We start from the raw sequence: 9,526 nt of genomic DNA on the forward strand, positions 1-9,526 counted from the left end.
GTTGAAAATACCCTTTTATCCATCCCAACTGACTTCCAGCATCAAAATGATTAGAGCTTAGACAAGGCTACAGAACCAACAGGCTTTCACTTGTCCATGACCCCAGGGCTTCTTCATTTCTTTAGAAAATAAACAACACACGCGCAGCTGCACACCCGACTGCATGAGATCACATTGTGTTTGTGTTCCTAACCTACTTAGACCAACCAAAACATGGCAACTGCTGTCTGCCAAATCAGGTCTTACCATGCACTGGGTGACATTTGTCATTTTCCTTCATTAATTATGTAAATTTGATACATATCAACATAGTTGTAACTTGATTATATAAATCATCACTCAAACTATCAACACACCCACTATCATGACAATCCGTTCACCCCTTCTTGAGTTATTCTCTTTCAAAGTCTACAACAAAATTGGCCACTGCAGTTCAAAACAAGTCACCAGGGGGCCCAAACTTACACCACTTACTCCCTGCCCAAAGACGTATCAACTACGTAAAAATCATGAACCTAGCACTTGTGAAAAATTTTACCACCAACTACGCTGCATTACCATAACTCACCGCTAGGAGGCCCATTATTGAATTTGACCTACATTTTCCCAACCCCCATGTAACTACCAAAAACCATGCAAAACGATCCACAACGTATCGAGTTATTTTGTACGCAAACACACACGCAAACACTCTCGCCCCGCTGCAGTGCTCACGAAAAGCTCCAGGTGAACCGTTTTCGAACAGGACCTTCGTTTCTGCAACCGCTACTCAAATACCAAATACCACGAATGTACGTCCTCAGCTACTGTATTATATGCTGGTGACCTACATGTAGAGACACAATATCATATATCTACCAAAAGCATAACCATGCCATTCTGGCGAAGGTAAATACTGAATTGCAACTCTTGTACCGAGAGTCCATTATCTGTCATTGGCCTATTGCAGCATCTGCCATGTGCCTATAAAGAGGAGGTACAGGGTCGTTGCACACCGGGACACAACATGGCACGTACCTTTATAGCGACGCTGTGTGGTGTATAGTCGCCAAACAGAGCTGCTTTAGATGGAATATGGAAGCTCCCATCCTCTGTCTGCAAGACCTGGCCTCCGAACTGGTCGCCCTTGACCTTCTGAGCACTCAAGATGATTCCGCCTTTCTTGATAGTCAATGACGAAGCTCCAGGCCTCATTGCACCGATGATGGCGTTAAACAGACCATCAAGGACCTGGCGGCTTTCCTGGACAAGTCTTCCTCTCTGTAAGGAACCGTTAAGAGAGTCTCAGATGATTAGTTCTTTCCTCAACAACATAAGACAATATTATAGAGCGTAAAATGTATGAAGAAAAATGACATGTAAACAATCAAACCATCCTGTGTTTTTGCCGATTGTACATTCATTTACAGCACAGAAAATACATGCTTTGAAATCGAACAAGAACGGTTTACAGTGTATGTAATTTACGTCACGATCTGGGGTGGAAGATGGAATCTTGAATAACGGAAAGCTTGTAACACAACATGTCTTCCTGTTACCTTAGCTTGGTTTTCCTGCTCTTTTTCCTTTGCCCTTTCAAGGCGCTCATTTGGAGAGAGGCTCTGGTCTTCCTCTAGGTCAGATGCAAGCTTCCCATCATTGCCTTGTGCATCTCTCTCTGGTTCCTCAAGCAGGAAACTGACGGAATCAAGCAGAGCTGCGGTGGAATAGAAGCAAATGTTATCATATCAATGAGCACAGAGAACCAGGGACTTCACCAGGGATGCAGTAGAGCAAAAGTAAATGTTAGCATTTAGTGATGAATGGATGATTGATATACCTGAGCAAATCATCCACAGACTATGGACCACGAAGATTAAGATTGAACAATTAACCCACATTACAATTTTACATCAAACACTTTTACACGATCTCTAGGGGGCAATCTCTGACACTGATAAGAATTTGATATAGTTTATTACGTGCTTCATAAATTCTTACAGCTGACGAATTCAATATTAATATAATTTTTGTTCTCATACTTAAGTGTGAGTTTGTTTCATTTGATTTTATATGGACATCACTTTCTTTACATTAATTGTGTCAATGTTAATTTCACATATCAGAAAACATTGAAAGCGCCGTTCAGGCATCTTCTGGATTAATAGATAAACTTAAGAAAGTACATAACAAGAAGCATATTGTGACTAATGAACATGACATGGTACTTACATCCTCCTACAGAATTGACAGTGGCCGGGTCAGACATGTCCAGTTTGTCCAGTTTGCTGGTGATGGACTTAAGAACACCCACGGCCATGACCTATGGGAAAGCAAAATGTGTGTTAACTGCTCCTATAGCCTAAGGGTTGTTTAACGCAATTATTATGCAGATTTCAACTTATGAAAAACAGAATCACATGCAGTTGTGATGAAAATGGCTGATAAGACATTTGAAGATTGAGATGTTAAATGCTTAGTACTTTCAAGCATTCGCAAAACGATTAGCTGCCATTTATACGATTGATGTGCCAAACCTCCCATGCTAAAGATGTCAACATTGAAAAAAAGATGCTTAAACACAATCATAGTAGTAAGATTAAGTCAAAAACACATGCCAATGCATAACACGACAAGCATATACAGATAAACCAGAAACAGATCATTGTTTTCTGCAGAGTTGCATGACATGAGTAGTCATTTCATAGTTGTAGGCAAGGAGTCGAACAGTTCGGCTTTGTAAAAACCCATCAGCCACCGTTACCTTATCCTCCTGTGGAAGGCCCGGACAGGACTTAATGACAAGTGATGATAACTCAGAGATCATTTGCACTTCTTGCGGCGTCTGTGCCCGACCCGTTTCAGACGCCAATGCTTTAATAGCCTTCTTGCATATCTGAATTGAACAACAATGGATAACAAGATTGAACACTTTACAGTTTGTTCTTTATCCTGGTCCAAACTCCATAGATCATTTTCAAGTTTCCATGAGAATGAAACAGACTTCCTGAATGTTCCCAATATTTGAACCTTTACAGGTGGTCAAAATTGCTTACCTGTGCCCTTTCCTCAGCAGCTGATGTTGGCTGCTCCGACACAACAGCATCTCCAGAGACATCAGCATTCTTCTCATTAATAGAAAAAAACATATTTTCATAATAAAATAGGTCGTTAACAGCAAAGTTACGTTAAGGGCAAAGAGGTTATATATGATTGATTATGTGTCATTAATGGTCACACACCACAAATTGAAAAAAGTTTGGTATAAATCAAGAATTAGAAAATTGTATCTATCATAAGGCTATTGGTGACAAAACAAGAACATACTTTCCCTGAAGATAATTGCAGATGAAATTCAGCCATTAAATTATAGGCAAAACAACATGATATGTCATGATAATAAATAACTTACATCCTGCAGGTTTGCGAGGATGGATGCTGCAAAGATGCTCTCCAGACTTTTACCAAAACCCTATTGAACGGGGAAAAGGCTCGTATAGTCAAAATACATTCCGACATTTTTTGCGCAAGCATGGTGCAGTGTACACTTCTATAATAGCACACTCTAATATGTTTTCAACAAACACAATAACTTTATTTTGTCCTTGGTTCTTTGTACCCCCTTTTTTCTCCTGAATACATCTTTGGTTACTTGTTGTCCTATATAACATCTATTATCATAATACCGGTACGTTTACGACGATTTCTCTAGCCATACTGATTTGACAAATTGTCAACGCATCATTTTCTCCAGTTACATGTTGCTGTTATAGCCTACCCTTGCCACTTCTTCTGTGTAACTTTTCTGCCACTCTTGTCCTGCTAAAAGCGTAATATTGTAATTGTAACACGCCGCGAAATTACACGGCGAACGGGCGCGTGGTTGGGAGGGGGTAAAAAATACCGGTAGGAAGAAACACGGCACAATTAACTGCCGCTATGTACATTTATACATCCTCTGATGTTCCTTCCTTTTCTGTCAGTAAATGCATAAAACATAAACCTGCATGAGCATACAAAATGTCATGAGAAAACGGACGTATACTGTCAAGAATTTTCATTTAACTCCTGTCCGTCACAACCGCTATGACGTAACACTTCACTGCTAGCGTAGATATAAAAATGGCGGGAAAATGGCTGCGTACGTTCAATTTTGCCCATTCAGTCGTAGATCCGGGCTATTATGCAACGGTTCTTCACACTTTTACATGAGTTGTAGGTCACCAACAGAAATTCAAGATTGTTGTTGAATCATGTTCGTCTTGTGCCGTGAGCATGTGTAATTATGATCTATAAATTTGGCAATGAATGTGACAGTGTGTTCGTCCCACGACGAGCTGCCTACCCCGAAAAAGATACTGAAAACTTTTTGCCTTGTTGTCTTCGAATGCATTGTTATCGATGCTTTGTAAATGATGTATTGGACACCTAGATGTCTGAAGTGTGCACAGCTCAGATATAACTATTGTTGCATGTGTAGATCTCTTTAAGTTCCAGTATTTTTAATCTACCGGTATAAGTCTTACTACCGGTATTATGCCAATGCATGTTATATCCCCTCTCCACCGAGGCAGCTATCGTTGAGCTGTAAGTATGACTTTAAGTTAGAAAATATTTTACATAATACATTTCCTATCTCTGTCAATGAGCTTTGTTTCAATTGAACTTTATACAAATGCATATTCGGTATAGTTGAACCAAAGTTGATCAACAGAGCTAGAGATAAGTAAGGTATTTGCAAGTTTTACCCCCAAAATACGACCAGCTGCGGAACTGCGTACCTGGCCTTGCGTTGCTCTGTCCTCCACCGGCGGCCTTCTGCTGGTCTGGGTGGTCTCTGCACAGCATAAACGGAAATTTTACTCAATCAATCATAAACGACTTATTTTTGTATATTGTCATGAAGTTGTACTTTTCTGGAAACACTTTTGTACATGGTGGAAAATCAAAACACAGCAAGATCTTAACATAGATGAGAACTTGATTATATATGAAATATCTGAAACCTATAGAGACCACAAGCTTTTACATTGTATCTTTATTGCCAAATATGTAATTTACACCTGTTTTTTTAAAGATTTGAAACCAAACTTGAAATACTTTAAAGCTAAAATTGCCAATATGCCAATGATAGATATCCCTTAGATACACCTGTTAAGTCAATCATAGACCAATGATCAACGCTTGTTACCCCCCTCTCTCTCTCACCCAGTTTTGTTATACCTCATGTTAATGTTTTTTAAAAATTCCATTGTGCTCCAATGGTGTATATGTATGTGCTATAGTGTATTATGCTGAAATATTGAATAAAGTTAAAAAAATGAAATAAAATAAAATAAAATAAACGACTTCTAATTTTTGTGCATAGTAGCATTTACTTGATGTGGCCTAATTGATGAATACAAACATCTTGTAAAAAGTGTCCAGGTTCATGTTTTTAGTGATATGATAAACAAATAGAAAACCTACCATTGGCTCCCGATCCTAGTTGTACTAGAGTTGATGGTATTGTGGACAAGGCTGTGGTCATTTCTCTTATGCTATTTCTCTTCTGTTTAGTTGTAGCAGCGGATGTCGTTGTAACGGCTGTTGAGAAAAATCAAGCATTGAAAAAGTGATGTCTGAAAGTTCTGAGGTAATCACTGACACACAGACTGCAGTTCCCATCACGAGAACATCAAGTTCCTTCGGAACAGCTATCACAGTGGAAGAGTTGTTGACAAACTTAATAAAAATTGTCCATTACTTAATGGTGGCTTCCTCAATACTATAGTGCTGTTGTGTCAAACATAAGAGAACCTACCATCCCATGCGTGTTGCACAGTCGTTGCTGGTTCGGTGGAAAGGACGGTGGTCATTCGACTTGTCTGCTTGGTTGTAGCAGCAGGTGCAGGCCTTGTGGTGGGCGTGGCAGCTGGCAGATAGAAGTATTTCACAGTATCAAAAATCTTTTAATATGAAAAGAATAGCATAGTACTGAGTACGACCGGGCTCCGGTTTGGAAATGTGACGTAGGCCAAAGGGAGGACGTCCCTAACAAAAAAAAACAACACCAACAACTTACCCGTGACCACCTCCATCACTGCTGCGTCACTCTGTGACCTCCAACCGACTGACGAGAACAGGGCTCTCACCCTGATGACGTAAGCAGTCTCCGGTGCCAGACCAATCACCGGAAACGATGTCTCGTCTGTGCTCTGATTGACAGCTGTCATCATGTCCAGCCCGGACACTACGACTCGGTATCCCTCAAGGTCAAGGTCAGGATCAGGGGATGGAGACCACGTGACCCTGAACCCTTCATCCGTGATGTCAGTTACTGCCGGGTCCATAGGCGGATCGACAGCTGCAACAAAATGATGGGTGTTAAGAAACGTCTTCAGACCAAGTAGCGTCTTGTTGGCGTAACGTCGACATGGGTCTTCTGCCCGGAACCCAGAGGTCCTGGGTGCGAGTTGCCTGACATGCCACTGTGCCCTAGACACAGTGTGCCCTAGACACAGTGGATAACAACACACTGCTCCTGTGGCCTCAAAAAAGGCTATAATGGCACTTCCTTCACCTACCTTTACCTTCAGACCAAGATTTCCCCTATAGGGGGTTAAGTCGGAGCATCACATATGTGACTACAACCTAACATGATCAAGAAGTTTTAATTCACTGATTGAAATGCTTTGGGACTTTAAATACAGATCTTCCTAAGCAATTCTATATGAGTCCAGTTTATATGCATGTTAGGTTGACAGAGTTTAGAAATACAGTATATAATATTGATTTTGTGAAACAGAACAACAATGATATTGTCACACACAATACCTTTATCACAAAGCTGTGTTTTCCATCCATCCTGACACCAAGTCGAGCAGACACCCGACATCGTGTCACAGTCCCCGACCAGGCAGTGGCCGCACACTTAAAAACAAAGAACCGTTGACTGTGGTAGTATCAACACAATAGTAGGCAGTGCAATGCTCCCTGTTTGTTTGTTTGTTTGTTTGTTTGTTTGTTTGTTTCGTTTATGAAGGTTAGACATCCAGGTAAGCAATATTCAAATACAGTTCAATCTCTACAACTGGATAAAAAACGGATATTTACTTCCGGACGTTTCGAGTGACATCCATCACTCTTCGTCAGCGTCACTAGAATGAACTAGCAGAACAATTCCATACAAATACAGCTAACTAAAAAAACCCGCGAACGACGGTGGTACGAACGGGGTGTCAGGGAGGCCATCTACGAGCGGATCTACAACCCCACCTTAAACCGGAAGGGAGGACTCCGCGTAGAACTTTCCAGTACTTGGGACCCCGCCTTGCATCACAAAGGACGTTAGTTTTTCGTATGGTGTTGTCTGACCATAGGAAACTATGCTAACATGATTAACATTTGAATAACTTTTTGCATATGATCCTAACGATTTAGTGGTTAAACCAGTTTTTTTTAGTTAGCTGTACTTGTATGGAATTGTTCTGCTAGTTCATTCTAGTGACGCTGAAGAAGAGTGATGGATGTTGTTGTAGTTGTAGAGATTGAATTGTATTTGAATGTTTGCTTGTTTATTTATCTATTTATTCGCACCACAAAATACATAAAACAATACAGAAAAGAATGCATAAAAACAGGTGCAGGAGAAGGGGAAAACCGTAAACAGCTTGTACTATGCCCTCCTGCTCTACACTAAACAAAATGTATGGTAGTCAGTGAATAACAAAGAAGAGTAACACATATGATGTGATAACGATACAAAAAGATAATCAAATGATAATGATAATATAAATTGCGAAAAGATAATAACTGACCATATGAGACTAGTTTAAGGGGTTAGCCTGGTTTATGACATGTTTTTTCAGGGCACTTTTAAACGTAAGAAAAGAAGTTTTTTTGCATAGTTTGTCTAAGGCTGTTCCATATTGTGACACAACTGTATTTTGCGGAGGACTGCGCTAATGATGTGCAGAAGAGAAGAATATTTAGTTGATTTCTTTGCCTGGTATAATAGTTGTGTACATGTGAATTAGGGTTTAGAAAATTTTCAAATATATCGGGGAGATTGTTGGAAAGGAAGTTAAACGTGAATATACTAATTTGCAACTTTTTGATATCATGCATATTTAACATTTCTGATTTTAAAAATAGAGGGGCTGTATGTGAGAGAAAATCAGAGGCAGTGGCTATTTGCGTGAATTTCTTTCGTAGAGTAATAAGAGGGTGTAGGGTTGTACGGCAAGCGCATCCCCAAACTATATTGCAGTAAGTCAAGTACTGGTATATATAAGGCTGTTGTATATAGTTGTATGAGTCTTTCGAGGGATAATGCATTTGATTTTCCCAATAACACCATCTGTTTTCGCAACTTTTTTTTATTTACGGTAGAGACATGGGCATTCCAGTTTAGTTTTTCATCTCTTACTCTCCCCCCCCCAAAAAAAAATTAGTTTGTCTCTCCTACGTTATAGGAACATTCTGTAAGAAAAACTTGGCCTTATTGATATTATAAGTTTTATTGTTACTACAGAAAATGAGGAAATTTTTTTTTTAGTATTTATTGAAAATTTATTTCCTTCAAACCATGTAGCTCCTTTACGCAATTCTTGGTTAGCCAGTTTTATCAGAGAGTCAAAATTCTTGTGAGAAAGGAATATGTTGGTGTCATCGGCAAACAGTATAAAATGAAGTATTGAGGAGACTTCCGCTAGATCATTGATGTAAATCATGAATAGTAGAGGACCCAAAATCAATCCCTGTGGTACTCCACATTGAATTTCCTTGTATGTACTAGATTTAATTCCATTTAAAAGTCACGTATTGTTTCCTGTTATGCAGATAACTTTGAAACAGTTCAATGCAGTGTCAGTAACACCGTATGCAGACTCAACTACTGATTCCCATTTCAACTGTTACAACTAATATTTTCACACCTGTATTTTTAAACTTTCCTAATTAAGCTAAGCTGGCAGTAATTCTGGGTTAACAAATGTAGTTCGATGAAGGTAAATATCCTCTAAGTCTGCATTGTGAAAATAACCTGTTAATCACCAACTGTTTTGTCACTTCACTCAGTCTAGGAAATGTCAGACTGGCAGAGTATAGACCTAAGTAAAATTGATCTTGATCCAGTTTAGCTCACCGAAGATCCACTGGTCTTGACAGGGAAGACAAATGTTGTGTACGTTCAGTATTTACAGGTTCATTGTACCGGGGAAATTCTCCTAGCTCTTTTCGACAAGCACAATGAACAATGGGATACAGCTTAATGTCCTTAATTCTAAAGACTGCATCCTTTTCCATTATTCAGTAATGAGATTGGCTTGCTTGCCGGGTGAGTGACAACAGCCGGGGTTTGAACTCACTGCTTATTGGTCTAGAGGTAGGGCCGCTAACCATTGGACTATGCACGCTCGTGAAAGGACAATCATCTAGACCCTCTGCTGTATAATCTGTAATGATACTGGCTGTAATATAGAAAGGGTCATAGAATATCTAAAGTATTCACAACTACACTGTGTCATGAGGTAGGAGGTTGAGTTAAAGCGTTACCTGTGCACGT

This window comes from Branchiostoma floridae, chromosome 13, assembly GCF_000003815.2.
Source record: "Branchiostoma floridae strain S238N-H82 chromosome 13, Bfl_VNyyK, whole genome shotgun sequence".
Taxonomy (NCBI): domain Eukaryota; kingdom Metazoa; phylum Chordata; class Leptocardii; order Amphioxiformes; family Branchiostomatidae; genus Branchiostoma; species Branchiostoma floridae.